Below are 21,226 nucleotides of genomic sequence, written 5' to 3' on the forward strand. Positions count from 1 at the left end.
GATTTAAATCCCTTATCAGATATTTGTTTTAAAAATATTTTAAGTGCTAATAGTAACTACTTCATTCAGTTCTTCCTAGTTTTAAATGAATAATACCTATAAATGGATAGAGAAGTGCTGGTATATAGACAACTGATATTGATGATAATGATGATAATAATGATGATGGCATTGCTCATAAAAAATGTTAACTGGCTGATTTTGACTATGGCTTTAATGGAGAATTGAAAAATGCATGTATTGCAATAGATTAATCAGAAAGACTTTGAAATATGGATTAAAGGCTAAATGATGTATATTTGGATATGATAAGGATAATATATAAACAAGTGTCATCAGATGATAGTTTGACTATGCTCAATATATTACTGCAACGAGATCTATCAGCTAAATTTAGTAGACTATCTGCTTTCAGCTAGACCACCTGCTTGCTGACCCTAGGAAGCCAGGATTCGGTGCCTTATCCAGTATGGTGAAAGAAGAAAAGCTCATTGTCTCAAGAACATTGAGAGAGAATGAGTTGAAGAAGGTCTGGACCAGGGAACAACCTAAGAACACCAAGATGATTAAATTAGGAGACCTCCACTTCTTTTCACCCCTTGGCTTGCAGGACAATTCTTGTCTCAAATGCACAACCTGCCAAAAAGAAAGATAAATATTTCTGTATTTAGTAAGTGATTTAGGCATTAGCCATGGAGACAGGGGAGAGGTGGGTGTCTGTCAATGAAAGATTCCACCATGGGCTCCACCAGTAAATGTGCCCTAACACAAACTGCAGAAATTCCAAGAAATTGAAAAAAAAAGGGAAAAAATGGAAATTAAAAAAAAAGAAGTCCCTATGTTGTGGGAAAATAGGTTCTTGCCTCTAGCAGGAAAGAATTCAAAAGCAAGATATGGTAAGGTGAAAGCAAGTTTATTTAGAGAGATACACACTCCATGGACAGAGTGGGGTCTGTCTCACGAAGAAGAGAAAACAGCTTAGGAGATACACACTCCATTGCTCACCTTTCTCACTCCAGAAAGGTGAGAGGGAGAGAGACCAAGAGGTGTGGGGTGTTTACTTTAAAGTAAAAGTAGATACACACGCCATAGACAGAGTGCTGGCCATCTCAGAAGGTGAGAGAGAGAGAGAGAGAGAGAGCATGAGGTGTGGAGCTATTAGGTTTTATGGGCTTGGTAATTTCATTTGCTAATGAGTAAGAGGATTATTCCAATTACTTTAGGGTAGGGACAAGGAATTCCAGGAAATGCCCTCCCCCCACCTACTTCTTGGCCTTTTATGGTCAGCCTAGGAACTGTCATGGTGCCTGTGGGTTTGCCATGAGGCTCAAGGTCCACTGGAAGTCGAATCTTCCACCATCTTGGTTCTAACCAGTCTGTCCTGTCTTCAGTTGCTGTGTTATTCCCTCAACAGTTGTGCCCTGCTCCCTTTCCTCCCACTTCACTGACAGGCAAGACCCATACCAAAGCAAGCAAAAAGGAAAAATCATAAAAGAAATTAAAATGAGGGAAACAGAGATAATGCTAAGGGAAGAAACCATTTAGAAAGAAAACTAATCAAAATACTATGAGAAAAGATGTATTTTTGCAAAGAATATAGGAAAGTGTGAGAGATCACTGCTTCCACTCTATAAAAACAAATAAAAATGTCAAATAATTCACATCACAACTTTTCTCAAGCCCATCTGGGAACTGAGATTGCAAGACAACTGAGTGAAATAAATTCCAAAGAGTGACAAAACTCTCAGAGAGAGCTGGAATACCTTTGCTGGAGTATGGGAAAAAGTCATGATCTCCATCAAAAACAAGTAAGGAGAAGTCAGCTACAACTTTAACCATTTTCTAAAGACTGTAGACTAATGTGACAGTTTAGATGAAGTAGGAATCACAACAAAAGAGGAGATTGCAGTCACTTGTAAGCTTTTAATCCCAGTCCTGGGTGCCCAGAAAAAGATTGGGAACTGGACAGGAGAAAGAGATCTACACACCATTAAGGGCATTTAAGAGATTGTCAGCTACTGCTGGGAGAGGGCACAATATCCATTTTCTCAGGACCTTCCTTCCTAAGAAGGAACAACCTTAAACTGCTGGGGTAGGAACAGGAAATATTCCCATCTGGAGGCAGGCACAGGCAAAATTCCACTGCTTCTGGAGGAAGGGGGATAAATGGTCTCTACTCATGGAGAAGGCATAAAAAAAGCTTTGTGTCCCAGGATGCAGCTGTGGACAAAGAAGTAAACTGCTCTTGCAGGTGAAGGGAAGGAGAGTGTGGGCACAGTTTGGTGTCTGGAGCGGAAGGAGCAGGTTGCTGATAAAACCATATCCCTGAGGACCAGCCTCGCTGGGTTGACTGATGACTATAATCCAGAATGGAAAGCCCTCCAGCACTTCTGGTCTAGACACAGTAGCAAGCGGTAGCATCAATGGTGAAGGAAGCACGTGACCAGGAGAGGGCTCCTTCAACTCAGAGGGAGTGCTAACTGGTCAGTTTCCCTCTTCCTGAGCTTTGGAGCATTGGAAATTTGGAAACTCAGTTTGTCTGTTTCCTGTTCCCAGGACTGTCTGCCCTGCACTGCCTGTTGTTGAATATTTAAAAACATTTTCCCTACATTTTTGTCTAATTATTGTTTATGGTAAGTGATAAATATATCTCAGTAATGCTATCATGGCTAGAAATGGAAATCACATTAATGTTGCTTTTCTGTGTAATTACTGTTTTTGAGGGGGAGGTGGGTGCTTAGTCTGGGACTCACCTGCAAGTATGGGTTGATATATTGCAGAAGAAAATATGCCTGGAGCCATAGGGGATTCTAAAAAAGAGCAAAAATAATTTGGCAGTATATAGCTTCTCATGGAATTAGGAATTAGGAATCCTCTCTTGCATTAAACATCTATCTATCTATCTATCTATCTATCTATCTATCTATCACCTATCTAAATATTTATCTATCTACCTATCAACTTAACTGTCATCTATCGATCCACCCAACAATCTATCTTCCTATCTGTATATATATATTTAGCATATTGCAAAGTGACAAGCATATTACAATATGCACTCTAAAAAGTAAGATAGTATTATCATTACACAGATAACTAGGAGAAATTTGAAATAATTGCAACAAAGATAACAAAGCAGTTAAAATTGAGGAATACTATAAAAGCTTAAGCTGATCTATGCAATAGATAATAATAAAAATCTAGAATCTAAAAATATATAGTAATTTAAGTAATTCAATGAACACTCTACATTTCCCATATATTTCAAGTATAAGTGTGACTTTGAGGCTGGTAATTGTGCAAACTTCTCTACTTTTTTTTTTTTTTTTGCATACTGACGCAGTCAAGGTTTGAATTGTTCAACTACTGTCCTAGAACCTAATTCAGGAAGAGGTAACTATTTAAAATGTAATTTATTAAATCTGCAGATCATATATCCAGCATAATTCTTTTTTAAAAATATTTTAAAATTTATTTATTATTGTATTATTTAATTATTTTAATTGGGGGGAAGGTAATTAGGCTTATTTATTTTTAGAGGAGTTTCTGAGGATTGAACCCAGGTCCTTGTGCATGCTAAGGATGCACTCTACCACTTGAGCGATACTCCCACCTCCAGCACAATTCTTAAGGCAAACAGAGTGATGCGAACAAAATCCAGGGCCAGCTTTATGGGATTGTGACCTGTAATACATGCTCACATAGTGACCCATACCAAGTCTATTGCCCTACTGTTGCCATTTTGAAATTTTTAGTAACTTTTGAACTAGAGGGCCCGCGTTTTAAATTTTGCAAATTATGTAGTCCATCATTACTAAATCTGACTTTCCTTTGTGTAGACACAAGCTGCTGAATTCACTAAGTAAACATTGCTACATACCCTATAAATGGAAAATGTTTTAGATAGTGAGTGTGATTTTGCTTCTATAGTTAGACCCTACTTCTCATAACTAATTAGATGTCGAAAATGGTAGATTAAACAAAAATATGATGGATCTGAGTTCAATATTTTCCAGGACTGATCTTGGTAAAAGTTGATGGTAAACTTATGGAGATTCACTGGAATACAGCATGGTGTACTTCAAAACAGATGTTGTTCATTTATATTTTAAAGCCAGGGCTTTTCCATTTGCACAGACTTTAAAAAAAAGTGTTAATTGAACAATTTATGTGGAAATTTTTATTGCCACTGTCCATTAGATGCAGGGATGTTGACAGTATACAAGTATCAATCTGAGGTTTGTTATAGGATAAATACAGAGACTAAATGTAATTTAATCACACCATGAAGATTCTCCACTAAAGTTAAAGAGATTGATGGCTAAGTATAAATATCTGGAATGGTAATCAACTGACATGAGTAGAAAACTCTTTTTTCACTAGTTGTAGAAATTAAATTCTATTTTGTGTTCAAACATTTTTTAAGTAACCTTTTTTCTCTCTCCTCATTCTCTTTGTTTCATGATTTTCAATTTTCTCCACTGACATAGATCTCTTTTCTTCTCTTTCAAGACCATGTTTTTAGACTACTGTAAGAGTAATTATGTATATTTCATAGTTGAAAATGATTTTCTAGGGATCTATGTGCAAATGTGTTATTTATGTTTTTCTGCGATGGGAAAGCGAGGGAGAAATTTATGTACAACATCCTAGTCATCTTTCCATATTTAATAATATTTCATAATTATCCCAAGAACCCAACTCTGAACAATTTTATATATACTCTACTGGATTTTTGTTGTTGTGTACCACACTTTGATGTACTGGCAAAGAAAATGTGCCTATTTAAACATGTCTGAAGACATATCTGGGTTTTTTTTTTTGGTATCAGTTGATAATTTGTTTATTTTATCTATTTGCTGATATCTATTGAGTGCTCAGTCTATCTCTTTATAGACCTCATATACATGGTTAAATGTGTCAGTATAGTCAATATTTCAGAAATGAATAAATTAAACCTTGTGGAAAATGTCTACATTTATATTCAAGAGAACTTTAAGCAATTCTTTAACTTTACAGAATTAGCAATATCTGAATGAAGATTTGGACTTGGATCTGCTTAACTTCAAGCCCAAGCCCTTTCTACACTATAAGAGAAGTAACGATTGCTGGCCCATAATGAAACAATTGGAAGGCTACTGATTTAAAGCCTCAAAGTGGTCAAGTTTAATATTTGGAGTCAGTAGAATGGAAAGAGAACCATGAGTGTTTATCATAAAAAGTTCATGGAGACAGAGTACTTCTAAGTATCTCTTTTCATAAAACTGTCCACAGTTGGGTATGTTTGGTACATAACAAATGCCTGTTAAGAAATCTATCATCTATCTATCTATCTATCTATCTATCTATCTATCTATCTATCTATCCATCTATCTATAATTTAGATACATAGGTCTTCAGATCAGTGATGTAGTTAAAACAGCTTAGCTACAGTCCAGGCTTCTTCCATAGCCATAATGAACTAATCTGGATATTTCTCAGCCAATTCCAGGAATGCTTAGTAAAATCTGGGGTCGTATAATAATATGGTGGTTGAAATATCATCCTCTTGGATTGGACCATCTGGGTTCAAACTCTGTTTCATCATTTGCAAGTAACTTAGTCTCTCTAAGCCTAGGTTTCTTCACTGAAAATGAACTTTCTAATGACAGTTTTTTAAGAAGTTAAGGGTCTAATGTGTATGAAACACTATGTAAGATGACTACATAGAATGCAGTCAATATATGTTAGACATGATCAAAAGAGGCTTCAAATTTCCAAAATTTCTGGTCATATTCTGGAATGTTTAAAAAAATGTAACCAAAAAAAAGTTGAGGTATATTCCAGTTGCTAAATGATTTCAAACTACCTGAAATAGCAATAATAACTATAGTTGAGTCACAAAAGGGGATATATAGAAATTAAGTCAAGTGGTGGAATGTGTAGATATCCTTTATAATTAAATCATTTGGCTTCAATAAGAGTAAGCCATGAACGAGAAAAATGGAAGTTGAAAGTGTCTTTTCTGTAGCAGTGAAAACCCTGACTGCATATTGGTCTCAGAGGGCTAATGTAATTTATGTGCATTTTCTGTATGTCCTCTTCTCTGCCAAGGACATTCTCAGAGTCAACATATTAGTGTGGAAGTAAGATTTCCATATCAGTTAAGCATAGGTGTTCTTAAGTTATATGACTTATTTATATATTATTCTGAGTTTCTTTGGCAAAACTACTAAAATATTGCTATTTTAATAGAGTCCCTACTTGTTTCTTTGTTCCTTTGAAAGTCTCTAACATTTCTTTGATATCAGCTTCTTTAAAAAAAAAAAAAGATTTTTTAAAAGAAGAAATGAATTATTCATAGAATAATTGTTTTTTAGTTTTATTACTTGTAATACTGAAAATGCATTCTAATGTGTAATTATATTTTTCCAACATAATTACTAAGTATAATGACAATGTATAATTCTTTATGAGACTACATGAAGAAAATTGAACTGCTCATGCATAATATTATAATAGTTAAACTTTGTTATTCCAAAGAATTATTACAATTTGTTGTTTTAAATAGACCATCTGATCATTTCGCAGACAAAAAAAAAAAAGATTTCCTATTTAGGATGAGTGAGATAGCACTTTGGAAATGAAAAATTTTAGAAAATTTCAATATTATAGTATACTTCAAACTCATATGTTTTCATCAATATTATAATATAATTTATACCTAGCAAAATTTGGTTTGCATTGAAAAATATGATACACAAGGTTTTCATGAAGTAAAACTACCTTGTACAAAACAACTACACTAAATAAAAATAAAATGACATATGAAATTATTTTCTTCCAGGTCCAAAGTACAGGTTTGTGTTATGTAAAGACTTTGAGGAAACTGTATATCCTGTTTTGGGTCACTGAATGCTCACTAAGTTATTGTTTTAGTAAATTCAACTATATCAAATCATACAACACCCCCTGATCCTATTTTATGGATAGTTAACAAATAAGGCAATCTGAGTCATTCTAATATTGGTGAGATTTATAATTAAGAAGCAGCTACTCTCCCTCTAAAATTCAAGAGAATATCATCTCAATAGTATTTCCAAGTTCAAAATTTCCATAAAACAAGTTCTAAAGGTAGAGAAAGAAACATTTGACAAGATATGTCCAATTACATTTATTCAACAACAAAACTTTCATTTATATGGTTCAACTGTCTAAAGAGGAATTATCTTGAATTGTTTCATCTCATTTTTTCCCTACATAATAAAAGTGGAAATTCCAGGGATCTTAAAAAATAAATTTTGTTTAACAGACATCTTAATAATGTTAACTTCTCACACATGTGTACCAAAGAACTACTAAATACTTTGTCAGGGACAATATCCACAGTTACATCAAAGGTGCAGTTTTCTGTTTATTTTACAAGGAAAAAAAAAAGCACTTCATTTCAGATGTATTAAAAGTACACAGTTAAAAGTAGGTCTGTGTAAATGGCTTGGAAGGAATCTAAATCACATCACGCATGAAAAGCACAGAACACAGAAATAATGTAAGAACATCCATTTTCTCTTTTTTTAGGCAACTCTATTCCCAGATTTATCTAAATGCCAAACTTGAACATTTGGAGTGACTGGGCATAGTTTTATTTGGGTCTTTGATTTACGGTTCAGTTCTTTTTGGGTAGCATGCAACAACAAAATATCTCATGTGCAATGGGTGTTGATTTGTGAAAATCAGTGACAGTACTACTGAAATTTCTCTTCAAGGGGGGCTTTTATTTGTGATTTGGATTTATTTGAAATAATACACAAACATTGAGAAACTGAAGGAGAGAATCCATGAAGCACTGGTTGGAGATTGCACCCATAGAATTAAAAAATTAGCACAAACAATTCAGAAAGTGCTTAAATCTTCATATAAAATTCAAAAGCTGCTATTAGAGCAAACTATTTTCACATGTAAACAAATAAAATATCTGCTTCTAAATTTGAGGTTAATTTAATGTCAGTTACTGAAAAAAATACTGTGATTACACTGACCAACACTGAAAAATAAGAAAAGAAAATTTACACAAATTATTCTTTCTCTGGAAAAAATAGATTTCCAGAAAGTTTTTTTTTTAATCAAGAATTTAACAGTTAATCAAGTTTATGCTTTATGAATATTTGCTTTTCTTTTTAATATGGTCATTTGCAAACTCAGGGCTAAATATAACAGCACAGAATATTGGAATTTGGTAATGCGGTAGCTAACGTATAGATAACTAAACACATTCATCTATATTCAAATATATATCTGTAAACTCAAATTACCCAATTCCATTGGCTACCCAGTGGTGAAAATAACTGAGTAAATACAAAGTCAAGATTGTGTTTAGCCCCTATGAAATGTGATTAAGTGTCACATTAGACATTTAAGAAGAGTGCCAATGAAAGAACTCCCTGGAAATACGCCTGGTGACAGATTAGAAAGGATCAAGGTTAATGGAGCAGTTGGAAATGAGGCTTACACATGATGCTGGTTGCAAACAAAAGGTATATAAGAGGTTATGTTAAGAAGTAGACAGGAAAAAAGACCCTGTACAGGAAGTAAAGTCTCACATTTTTATAGAATGTAAGAGGCAATGAACACAGTACTTACTCACCTACCTATAGAATTAAAAAGTGATTGTTTCTTCTGGGTACAGTCAGATGTTGTTAGTGTTTTCCAAACTAGGAATGTGAAATGAAGGATTTAGGAATTAATATAATTTGTTTAAAAAAGTGTGTTTCAAAATAAGTTGTGTTTCAAAAATTCAATGTGCTCTACACTGGCTAAACAAGTTTATCTCTACTTACACATATTACCTCTGACTGATTTTTACAATACGCCCCTTCTATCATTTCGTGTGTAATTAAGTAGCTGTGGTCTTTTCAGTGGGCTGCTTGAAATGTAACATATTTGGGGATTGTGCTAATAATAGTTTGCTTGAATAGCCATTAAGCTTATAAGTACATTTTTATTAAAATAAAATTTATAAAAAATGTGATATATTATTCAAAGTAGAACTATTAATTATAGGTATTGAAAATTTGAGAAAATAGCAAAAATTAGCAATAAAATTCTCTTTGCAATAGATATTGCAGTAGGTATTTTGAAATTGTTTGTCTCCACAGTTCTTGGATTAAAGTTTGAAAGTAAGTGACATTTTAGAACTGTCCTTAATGAATTTTTCATCCAAATGGCACTGGTGAGTTTTGAGGAATATCTAACTTTATTATAATTAACGTTTAGTAAGAGTCAGAAAAGTGACTATTGACAATGATAAAATTCTGTGTTCCTGTGTCTCTGAGATACTGTTGCTACTTTAAGAAACTGTACTTCTCTATCGCTATGTTTCTATTCAACATGATTTTCACTAGCAGCAAACTTTTACTGGAAGATGTATAATGAAATGTATTTGACTAATGAACTTGTAGTTGGTAGAAAAATATACTTCAATAATTTCATATCCCAAATTGACAGTATCTGACTAATTCAAAGAGGAAAATCTTTAAAATAGCGTTAAGAAGAAAGACATTCTCAGTCTTTATGGCAATTTTCCCGTTATTTTCTAAATATAACTTGGTATAAATTCATGGTCCATATACATGCTATTTGACAGGAATAGCCATAAGGGAAAGATAATTTCACTAAAATTATGTATGGAGATACTTAGTGGACAGAATAACATCAAAGAATGAATAATAAATTGAAGTTTCTTACAACTCTAGGTTGATTAATGGAGACCATTTTAAAGTGAGCTTATCCAAGGAATGCACCACAATTTCTTATTGTGTCACAGAGAGCTGAGAGATTATTTTACACTTAAATTATGGAAGTTAATGTTTTAAGAAAACAAAAGCTGAATATAGTTCTAGAATTTGGAAAAAATGATCAAACTGATCTTTTCTTTTTCTTTCTGGGTTTAATTACAGTTGAATTGCTTTATTGTTGCTTTTGAGTTTTTCTTTGTTTCTGGGTAGAATAATCTTACACATTACAATAAAGTTTGCAGTGGGAAGCTTTTCCCACACACTCACATGTTCACAGAGCAGTGTCCCTCTGAAAGCTACAACGGTACCCAGTAGGGTATTTTTTACTCCTCTTACTACTAAAGACCTGTCAAAAGTGTCACTCCTTGGTCCAATTCTTGAACCAGGCCTCCATGGCAAAGTAAAAGTCTTCAATAGTGAGTGAGACCAGGAATGTGGACATAATTATTTTGTAGCTAGGGAGACTGGGGGAGGCTTTAACTCTCCAGTGCTCCATGAGTTTTAAGTTGGAGACTTCTTCACCCAATATGCTTCCTGTCTCCTGCCTGGGTCTTGGTCAGGCTGTTCAACCAAGAAACTCTGGGAAGCCAGCCTGGCCAGCTCTACTTTAACTGGCTGAGTGTCTGTACACTACTGAAAAATTCTGATTACCAGACACTGCATGGTCTGCCTGGGTTTCTAGTATTTCTGATTTGGACATTAGTTCTACATTAGCAGATAAGCCAAGCACTAAACCGCAAACACTTTGAATGAAGACAGGTTCTCATGCATTATTCCTTCCAAACCCTGTTCCCCAAAGCCAAAACCAATTTCTAAGAAAATGTTACTGACCTCAGTTATTCTTTACCCAGAAAGTGTATTTACCCATAATGAAGAGATTGGAAGCTTTGTATAAAATCTGTGCCCTTCATAGTGGTAGTATCTTTGTGAACTTCACAGAAATCAATGGATTATATTTTTCCAGGAAGAGAAGACAAGGCTATTTTAACACAGAATCCATATATTTGCTATGCACAGGACAGCTACAGGAAGAAGAAAAACTGTATTTGTATGTTGACATATCTAGATTTTTGATACAGGAATAGTTTTTATAAACTAAAAATGAGATGAAATAATGTTCATACTTTTCATTCATTTAGCTCTATATTTAAGAAGAGAATAAAAGTAGTTCCATGATTGTTCAGTCTCCTAATACCTTTAAAGCCTGTAATTAACACCATTTTTATTCACAAAGATGTCAGGGATTTTACTGTTGGTTTCTAAGAGTTTTAAATTAAAATGTGTTAACTATTTCATTAAGTAGAATAATACTGGAAACTAATAAGTGTGAATGAGCAAACATTTATTTTGGTAGTTCTTGGACTTTATATGTTCCTGAATATTAAGTTTCCTTCCTTCACCTACTCAAGTCTGTCTCCCTGCCATTCTCTTCAAGAAGCAGTCTACCATTTATCATGATAGATCTCTCTAGACTGCTGTTATATCATAGAAGTCAGAAAAGAGAGAGAGAGAGAGAGGAACACTTAATGTAGATGAGGAAATATTGAAAAAAAAGCATTGGGGCTAGAGCTAGGTGAAATATACAGGATTTTTTTTCTTAAGAAAGTGAAATGAAAGAAAAAAGGTTGGATTGGAAAGTATACAAAGTAGTGTCATTCTGTACTGTATACGCCCTCCCCACTGTATGCTGTTTAACACAAAAACGTTTAACATTTCTCATACCATTAGACAGTATTTTGACAAAAACATCACTTTGAATTAGATTATGTGAATTATAGCTTTACAGTGTTTAAATGACTCTTAGGTAAGCATACAAATAAATACATACATGTGCATTTATTCCTTTTATCTCTCAAAATCTGATTCAATGACATTAAGTACATTTTTAAAATGATATTAACCTACAGGGATGAGGTGATGGGGAGAAAAGCAAACAGAGACAACACAGCATGCTGAGGGAGAAGAAATGATTCTGGGAATCCAAGTTATGGAGGATTATGCTGAGTTGGATTTTGTTAAATTCTCTATCAATTATTAATGTATTTCATCACACCCAATTGTGTCCAAAGAGGATTTTCAAAAGTAAAAAAAAAAGTAAGCTAAATCATGTTTGTAAAATTAGGCAAAAAGAAAATAATAATGTAATAGTAGATGAACTCAGAAGAGATGTGAATAAATAAAATGAGTATAAAAACTGCTGCCACTTTCTGTACAATCATTAAAAATACATCAAAATATGATTTTCTGAGTTCCAACATTGTTAAGGGCAAAACAATTTGTTCAAAGAAACAAACCAAATGAAAATGAACTTTAAAGGAATAAAAAACATAAATGAAAAACATTTTCCAGATAGGAAGAGCTTCTCTATATACATATAATAACACTTTTTCTATTTTCTTTTAATTCCACTAATGTAATCTATTGCTTAGTATCTGCTTTACCTTACAGGTGTGGAAATGCTTTAGCTTTTAATTATGAAAAATATAAATAATGACTGATTTGGCTTATTTTATATATTTCTGCACATAACATAGTCATATTTTCTTTTTCTTGGTCATTTTATATTACCATTTAGGAAAACATTAATAACAAATATCAGTAGATTTTAAATTGTTGAGCAATATTTTAATGATTCTTTTTGAGCAAGGCAGAATATAAATATGACTAGATCAACTAAACACAAAAGTTTAAGTCTTGTTAAGGCATTTTCTCAAATCACCTAATAGATTTAAGCAAAAAATTAAAATATTTGTAGGATTTTTTTTACTTTTTTTATCGAGTGATAGTTGTTTTACAATGTTGTGTCAAATTCCAGTGTAGAGCACAATCCCTCAGTTACACATGAACACATATATACTCATTTTCACATTTCTTCTTTCACTGTGAGCTACCACAAGATCTTGTATATATTTCCCTGTGCTGTACAGTATAATCTTGTTTATCTAGTCTGCATTTTAAAATCCCAGTCTGTCCCTTCCCACCTCCTGCCCTCTTGGCAACCACAAGTTTGTATTCTATATCTATGAGTCTGTTTCTGTTTTGTATTTATGTTTGTTTTTCGTTTTTTTTTTTTTTAGATTCCACATATGAGTGATCTCATATGGTATTTTTATTTCTCTTTCTGGCTAGCTTCACTTAGAATGACATTCTCCAGGAACATCCATGTTGCTGCAAATGGCATTATGTTGTCATTTTTGTGGCTGAATAGTATTCCATTGTATAAATATACCACCTCTTCTTTATTCAGTCATCTGTTGATGGACATTTGGGCTGTTTCCATGTCTTGGCTATTGTAAATAGTGCTGCTATGAATATTGGGGTGCAAGTGTCATTTTGAAGTAGAGTTCCTTCTGGATATATGCCCAGGAGTGGGATTCCTGGGTCAAATGGTAAGTCTATTCCTAGTCTTTTGAGGAATCTCCATACTGTTTTCCACAATGGCTTTCCTTGCTTCCCTCTCCCACTCTTAATGATTTAGATGTCTTCTTTTACAATTTTGTGTTTATTCTATTTGTAATTCATGGTAGTTATCACCTTACCAGTTATGAGTTTCTCATTTTTATAGCATCTTGCTTCTTTTCTGTTTAGAGTAGACCTGTCAATATTTCATTTAGCATGGGTTTAGGATTTTTTAAATATATTTTACTGAAGTATAGTCAGTTTACAATGTTGCATCAATTTCTGGTGTACAGCACAGTACTTCAGTGATATAGGAACATATATATATATTCATTTTCTTATTCTTTTTCATCATGTTACTATAAAATATTGAATATAGTTTCCTGTGTTATACAGTGTAAACTTGTTGTTTATCTATTTTATGTATATTAGTGTCTGCAAGTCACAAGCTCCCAATTTATCCTTTCCCACCCTCTTCCCCCACTGGTAACCATAAGTTTGTTTTCTATGTCTGTGAGTCTGTTTTTTATCTGTTTGCTTGTAGGATTTTAAGAGAAAGTCAGTGTCTACATTTTAAAAGATTATTTACCACCATTATAATTGCAATTTAAAGAAATTACTGATACAGGAAAAACAAACATGGGGCAAGAGGAGGGCCATGTCCCAGATCTTGGATGAGTCTCTAGAATGTGCCCAGCCAAGTGTGGGTCCTTGGCTTCTCCCAGGAAAGAATTAAAAAGTGAGCCACAGTTGAGTAAAGATAGATTTATTTAGAGAGATACATAAGGCACAGAGTGTAGGCTGTTTCAGAAGACGTGAGAAAGGCTTGATCAGGTTAAAGTAAAAGTAAGTACACCCTCCATAGACAGAGTGTGGGCCAACTCCGAAGATGAGGGGGTGAAAAAAGCCATGAGGCACCAGTTTTCATGGGTTCGGTAGCTTCACATGCCAAAAAGTGGGAAGACCTTTCCAACTACCCTGGAAAAGGGGCTGGGATCCCCAGGAACTGGGCCACTCTTTGACCTTTTATGGTCAGCCTCAAAGCTGTCATGGCACCTGTATGAGTGTCATTCACCATGTTAATATATTACAATGAATGTATAATGAAGCTCAAGGTCTGCCAGAAGTCAAACCTCCCACCATCTTGAGTTTCAAGGTCTACTGGGAGTTGAATCTTCCACCCTTTTGGTGTTAATTGCTGTATCATTCCTTAAATGGCTGTGTCCTACCCTCTTCCTTCCTGTCTCATTACCACTTATATGTTTAAAGAAAGTTAAATTTCTTACATTTTTAAGTGATAAAGAAAACTAGGGAAAAAAATACTTAAACTCATGCAAACTCTAACTGCCTAAAATTAAGCACTATAGAAACCAAAGAATAGATTCTAGCAAGCTCTGTCTATTTTTAACACAAAAATTGAGATCATATATAAAATGCTATTCTAATAAATAACTTTAACAGAACATAAATAACACTTTTATTTTTTCAAATGATATTAATTGCTAAATTATATTTCTAAATTTAAGAAATATTATTAAAAATATAACTAACTAATATATATATAATGGATAAATAAGAAGTGTATACTGTATGGCACAGGGAACTATATTCAGTATCTTGTAGTAACTTATGCTAAAAAAAAGAAAATCAATATATGTATGTTCCTATATGACTGAAGCATTATGCTATACACCAGAAATTGACACATTATAAACTACTATACTTCAATAAAAATTTTTAAAAATTAGAAAAAATAAAAAATAAAAAACACAAATAATACCTCTTAAATTTAGAAATGTTATAAGCTCAAAATTGCTTAAAGACTTAAACATAAGACAAGACGCTATAAACTTCCTAGAAGGAAACATAGGCAAGGCATTCTCTGACATAAATATTAGCAATGTTTTCCTAGGGCACTCTACCCAGGCAGTAGAAATATAAGTAAAAATAAACAAATGGGACCTAATTAAATTCATAAACTTTTGCTCGGCAAAGCAAACTATAAACAAAATGAAAAGAGAAACTATAGAATAGGGGAAAATATTTGCAAATCATGAGACTGACAAGGGTTTGATTTCCAGAATATACAAAAAGTTGATATAACTCAATAACACAAAAACAAACAACCCAATTGAAAAAAAATGGGCAGAAAACCTAAACAAACATTTCTCCACTGAAGAAACACAAATGGCTGATAAGGACATGAAAAATGCTCAATATCACTAATTATCAGAAAATGTAAATCAGAACTACAATGAGGTATCACTTCACACCCATCAGAATGGTCATGATTAAAAAGTCCATAAGTGATAAATGTCAGAGAGGATATGGAGAAAAGGGAACCCTTCTACGCTGCTGGTGGGAATGTAGTTTGATGTAGCCATTATGGAAAATAGTATGGAGTTTCCTCAAAAAACTAAAAATTGACTTACCTTATGATCATACAGTAATCCCACAGCTGGGCATATATCCAGAGGAAACTCTAATTCAAAAAGATACATGCACCCCAATATTCATAATGGCATTAGTTACAATAGCCAAAACATGGAAGTAACCTAAATGTTCATGGACAGATGATAGGATAAAGAAAGAAGCTCTGTGTGTGTGTGTGTGTATACACACAATGGAATACTACTCAGCCATAATAAAGAATAAAATAATGCTACTTGTACCAACATGGATGGACCTGGATACTGTTATACTAAGTGAAGTAAGCCAGAAAGAGAAAGAAAAATACTATATGATACCATTTATATGTGGAATCTAAAAAAAAATGATACAAATTAACTTATTTACAAAGCAGAGACAGATTCACAGATATAGAAAACAAACTTGTGGTTACCAGTGGGGAAAGGGGGTGGGAAGGATAAATTGGGAGTTCAGGATTTGCAGATACTAACTACTACATATAGAATAGATAAACAACAAGATCCTTCTGTATAGCACAGGAGACTATATTTAATACCTTGTAATAACCTATAATGAAAAATAATATGAAAAGGAATATACATATATATATGCATAACTGAATCACTATGTTGTACACCAGAAAGTAACACAACACTGTAAGTCATCTATCCTTCAATAATATAAAATAAGTATTATTTAAGAAAAACACAAAGATTTTAGTGTATCTTTAAATCTTTTCAAGAATGCCAGTAGGGTGTATCTTTATTTTTTTCCATCTCTATCATTTATATTTATTATTAGTATTATTTTTTCCTTTCATTATTTTCAGTGTTCTTTTGTGATTTCCCCTGCCCTATATACTATGTCTCTAGAGTGTTTTGGAAAAATTTATTCTATTCTGTAAATCACTTCTCTAATATATTTTTTAGACATGATTATGTTACTTAATAAAATGAACATTTCTGCAATGTGCTAATATTTTATTTGTATTTATCCTTTTCTGAGGTTAGCTTCTGAGTCTCCATTATTTATATGCAATCCTTGAAAGAGCATGGATCTTTTTTTGTGTGTGCTTTTGAAAAACCAAAACTATGTTGACTATAATTTACTTGGGAGTATGGGGAATTATTTATCTGAGATCGTCCCATATTTTCTTGAGTAATTCTTCTTTTGCTACGTGTTCTAGCACTCTTCTGTTTGTGTTCATTTCCTCCACTTCCTCCCCAGTCTATGCATAGATCCTATGAATGGCTTTGTTGAACCTTATTTAACTCTGAGTGGAAGGATGAGGATGTTGATATTGACAAGTGGATTGGAGCCATCAGCATATTTAATTTGTGTCTTTTGTCTCTCCATCTGTTAGGTAGTTAAATACATGGGGCACTGGGCAGATAATGTGGAGGAGAGGGAGGATGATCCAGAAGATGGCAGTATACCTCCTCCAGCAAAGGGACTTTACTTGTAAATGAGTGCCAGGAAGAAACCAGTTAGAACCTGACAGCTCCAACTGCATGGTAGCCAGAAGGACTTAACTGGACATTTTATAATATAACTAACTCTGCAGTGTAGGCCCCTCCGTGAGTTTTGTACACCATGGTAAGGACATGCACAAAGAGGGCAAACATGACTGAGCATTCCAGGGGCAAGGGCCGTCAATCAATCAAAGACCACCTCTAAGGGAAAGGTGAGACAAAGACTACATTTCCCTGCCTGGGATCAGCTCGTTTCCAGTCTTGGAGGTGCGCTTTTCCTTTTGTAAATAAATTATTTAAAATCTTCCACTACACAACGTACCGTCTCCCTCCAAAATCTTACCTTTTGGGTATGACAAGAACTGGGGTCTTATTCCTTTTCCTTTTGGGTAACACATCTACCTTAGTGTGTGTGTGTGTGTGTGTGTGTGTGTGTGTGTGTGTGTGTGTATTTAGTTGTCACCTTAGTTTTTCAAACAACTTATGTCCTTCCATGGCCATTGACCTTCCAGTTAGGATCTTATGGTCCCTATATTCCTTTTTTTTACCCCCAAAGCAGTGTCCCAGAACAGAGAGGCTATAGTGAAGAATTAGGGCAATGTACTTGCCATCTGGAGAAATATTTGCAGCTCTCTAACAACCTCTCTCACTTGGTGTGGGCTTCACAAGTTTGGAAGATATGTTTTATAATTTTGACTATACCTGTTTTTAAGTTATCTGTTATTTTTAATTGTTTTTTTAAGAATAAAAGTCAATTTTAAAAGCCTATATGAAATGATTCTCCAGCAAATTAATTAATCCATAAATTCTATAGATATTGTGAATGGGGCATGTAGAAATCACACACTATTAAAACAATCCTCTCCATGAAGAGACTTCACAACAGAGATACTAATGGTGCATAATGCAAAAAATTATTGTTCACCTTACTTTTAGCCACTTTAGAATAATTTCCTTATTTTATTAGACACATGCTAACTGAGCATCTCTATTTGTCATGCCCTCCACTAGCTTCTGTGTAAGTCACTAAGATGAATGAAGCAGAGATCCTAAACTCTAAGGATTTAAAATGTCCTTTTAGGGAAATTATTGTTAATAATATGTCTATGGAGGGAATGCTATGTTTTTAGGTTAAGAAGAAAGGAAGAGTTTTTGTCACCGAGGGTTTTGCTTATGGCTTGAGCTTAAGAAAAAGAGAATTTATATCACAAATGATGTCACTGATGACATAGACAGATATAAAATAAAGTCAGGATAGAATGGTGACTTGAGAAAACAGTAGAGACACAACAATAAGATATTTACATGTACTAGAAACATGCTCAGTGTAGTAAGGCCCACTGTCTACTAGAAGGGTGTCATATCAGAGGAAATCAGAGCAAAAGAACCACAGTGAGATGAGTGCACAGGAATGGGGACTTGACACATGAGGGACAGGGTGGAAGGAGATTTGGAAGGATACCAAAATTACACAGCAAGGTAAGTGAAATTAAGAACACTTGCTAGTAACTGGGAGTAATAGCCAGACTGTGTCACAGTTATTTAATCAAAAAACATGTGGACCCTGTGTAAAAATAGGTTCCAATAAGTGTTTCAATATCAAGTCAAATTTCAAAAGATGCTTGTTAATCTCCCCTCACCCTTCCCACCAAAAAAAAAACAAACAAACAAAAAAAAAAACCTCTCCAAAATAAATAAATAAAATAAAGGAATTTAATGAATAAACTACTGCAACATTTCTTAAAGCTTTCCCTCTCATTCTCTCAGTACTTAAGATAAATGTTTTCCTCACCCTCTTTTGACTTCCCAAATCTTCCTGCAGTTTTCAGTGATCCGTGGGTCTTGTCTGTCCCTGTTGGTTCCTTGCCTTCCCACCCCATCCTCTCCCACTGTGAGTTCCTCTCTGCAATGAAAATTGAACTCTTGTCCAAAACTCTGGCACTTTGCTTAGTTCATTAACTTTTTTAGCAAAATAAAGTTCAGGACAGACTCCAGCATCAAAGATATCTTGGCAGCTGAGGGGGAAAAGCATTTCAGTGTTGTTGGTCCTGTGTCACGGAGGTTAGCAGTGTTTCTAAAACTGGTCTCTTGAAACCCAGGTTTTCAACGATGCCTTTTTTATTTTGACCAAAATATTAATATGTGCACATTCTGAATTATTGGTGCATCTTGCTAACCAAATAGTGACCTGTACTTTCATCCACTATTTTCATTTGTGTTCATTGTTCATGGCTGATTTTCACAGCATAATGAGAAAAGAAGAGAAGAGATCTTACATGTAACTGATGCTTTCCTGCCACACAGAAGCTAAATGATGCATCAGCAGGGCCCTCAGGTTGTTCAAGGCTGGGAAATATTGGTGTAACCAGTTTTCACTATCCCCCTGTGTGTTTTTTAGAAGTTATGAATGATTAGACTATAGATTTCAATTTTGAATATTAAAAATGTTTAATGTCACTTGCATGTTTTCTTGTTAAACGGAAAACTTAACAAAGAGAGGTAAAACAGTGTGTGCAGACGTATATGTGCACATATGTAGAACTACCGGTATCCACGTGTCATGTTCAGACATTCATCAAGCTTGATCTAAATGTCAAGTAATTTAACCTTTTCACCTTTTCTATCCTGTCTTCCCACCCTCCATTCTTACTTTTCTTTTTGTTTCAGTTAAGAGTGGTCTAAGGCTCACTTAGGCAGCACGTATACTAAAAATGGAACAATACAGAAAAGATTAGCATGGCCCCAGCCAAAGGATGACACACAAATTTGTGAAGTGTTCCATGTTTTTAGTTTAGCAGAAACGAACTACTGTATACAGAACAGATAAATAATGAAGTCCTACTATACAGCACAGGGAACTATATTCAATAACCTGTAATAACCCACAATGAAAAAGAATATGTATGTATAATTGAATCATTGTGCTGTACACCAGACTAACACAACATTGTAAATCAAGTATACTTCAATTTTTAAAAAAAGGTCTACATACTATTTACATGGCTTTGCTCTGCATCTTCCTTCCTCTTATCAATTGTTTTCTACTTGCCCAAAATAACCTTCCCCACTCCTCTCCACCAAAACAAAACAAAACAAAATAAAAACTGCAATTATGTCTCAATCCAACACAGACACACTTTATGAAAATATTTCTTCTCCTTTCATTACCACTCAATCTCTGTGAAAGATTGGGAATAGTATCTGATATAGATCATGACCCACAAATATGTAAGAAAATAGGGAGCTTCAAGGCATGCAAAAGTTAAAAAAGGGAAAAAAGAAAATTGAGCATAATCTCTAAGCTTATCAAGTATTTATCCTGAAGTTCACTCACTTTAATTGATCTCACTCGAACAGGAGACTACTGACTCAGAACTGTATGCATAGTTAAGTTTATTGATTGAACAAGATTGGTTGTCTGGTTTGTTGCACTTGACAGCAGATTAGAAGAAGTTTCCCTGATAGCTTAATGCACTGATCTATAACAAAGAAGTAGGAGATAAGAGAGGTGGGTCACCAATTAGAAATACATCTGTGTACTGCAAACACTCTTAAATATCTTAAACTCCTGAAGGCATTGTTCTGCAGACCCTGATACCAAAATGAATGTTAACAGTGATCATTAAGGTACAAATACAAGGTATCTATAACTTGTTATAGTTAATATTTAGAAGTACGTAAAAGGCATAATAAAAACAGAATAATAGAATCATGTACAACACTTTGGTAAATCATAATATAACTTGGTCCAGCTATGTCTTCCTTACCATTTCTGACACCTTACCTTTTCTTGAACATTTCACAACTCAGCTATTCCATTGTTGGACAGGTTCAAATTAATAGAAAGTTATTCTTCAGATGCAACTGAGGCTTGGCTGTAACAAATTAATTGAACCTAGATCATTTTCATAAAACAACTCTGAAAGTATATGCTTTCTTTTCTAAATGACACCATTTTTTAACCTTTAAATGAGTTATGTCTGATTTAAGAATTACATTTCATTAGTAGCATTCATTAGTTTCCAGAATGATTATTCTTTGTGCCTTCAATTGTTTCTGTTACATAATTCTGAAATTTATTTATCATCCTAGTTACCTTCTTCTGCATAAATTCTAGTATTTAGGATCCCTTTTTAAAATGTAACTAATTTAAAGTAATCTATATATTACAGA

The 21,226-nt window shown here is 33.9% G+C and overlaps 1 long non-coding RNA gene and 1 other non-coding gene across 2 annotated transcripts; one reads left to right on the forward strand and one right to left on the reverse strand.

Annotated features, from left to right (window-relative positions):
- Nucleotides 1–733: 733 nt before the first annotated feature.
- On the reverse strand, nt 734–17,542 carry LOC116668510. The gene is made up of 5 exons (XR_004325612.1): nt 17,172–17,542; nt 8,799–8,806; nt 4,724–4,727; nt 1,671–1,674; nt 734–743 (listed from the first exon to the last, which is right to left on the reverse strand). It is a non-coding gene; the product is annotated as an uncharacterized LOC116668510 (long non-coding RNA).
- Nucleotides 17,543–19,736: 2,194 nt separating this feature from the next.
- Nucleotides 19,737–19,841, forward strand: LOC116668764. The gene has a single exon (XR_004326003.1). It is a non-coding gene; the product is annotated as a U6 spliceosomal RNA (small nuclear RNA).
- The last annotated feature ends 1,385 nt before the right edge of the window (nt 19,842–21,226 follow it).

The sequence above is a fragment of the Camelus ferus genome, chromosome 14, assembly GCF_009834535.1.
Source record: "Camelus ferus isolate YT-003-E chromosome 14, BCGSAC_Cfer_1.0, whole genome shotgun sequence".
NCBI lineage: Eukaryota > Metazoa > Chordata > Mammalia > Artiodactyla > Camelidae > Camelus > Camelus ferus.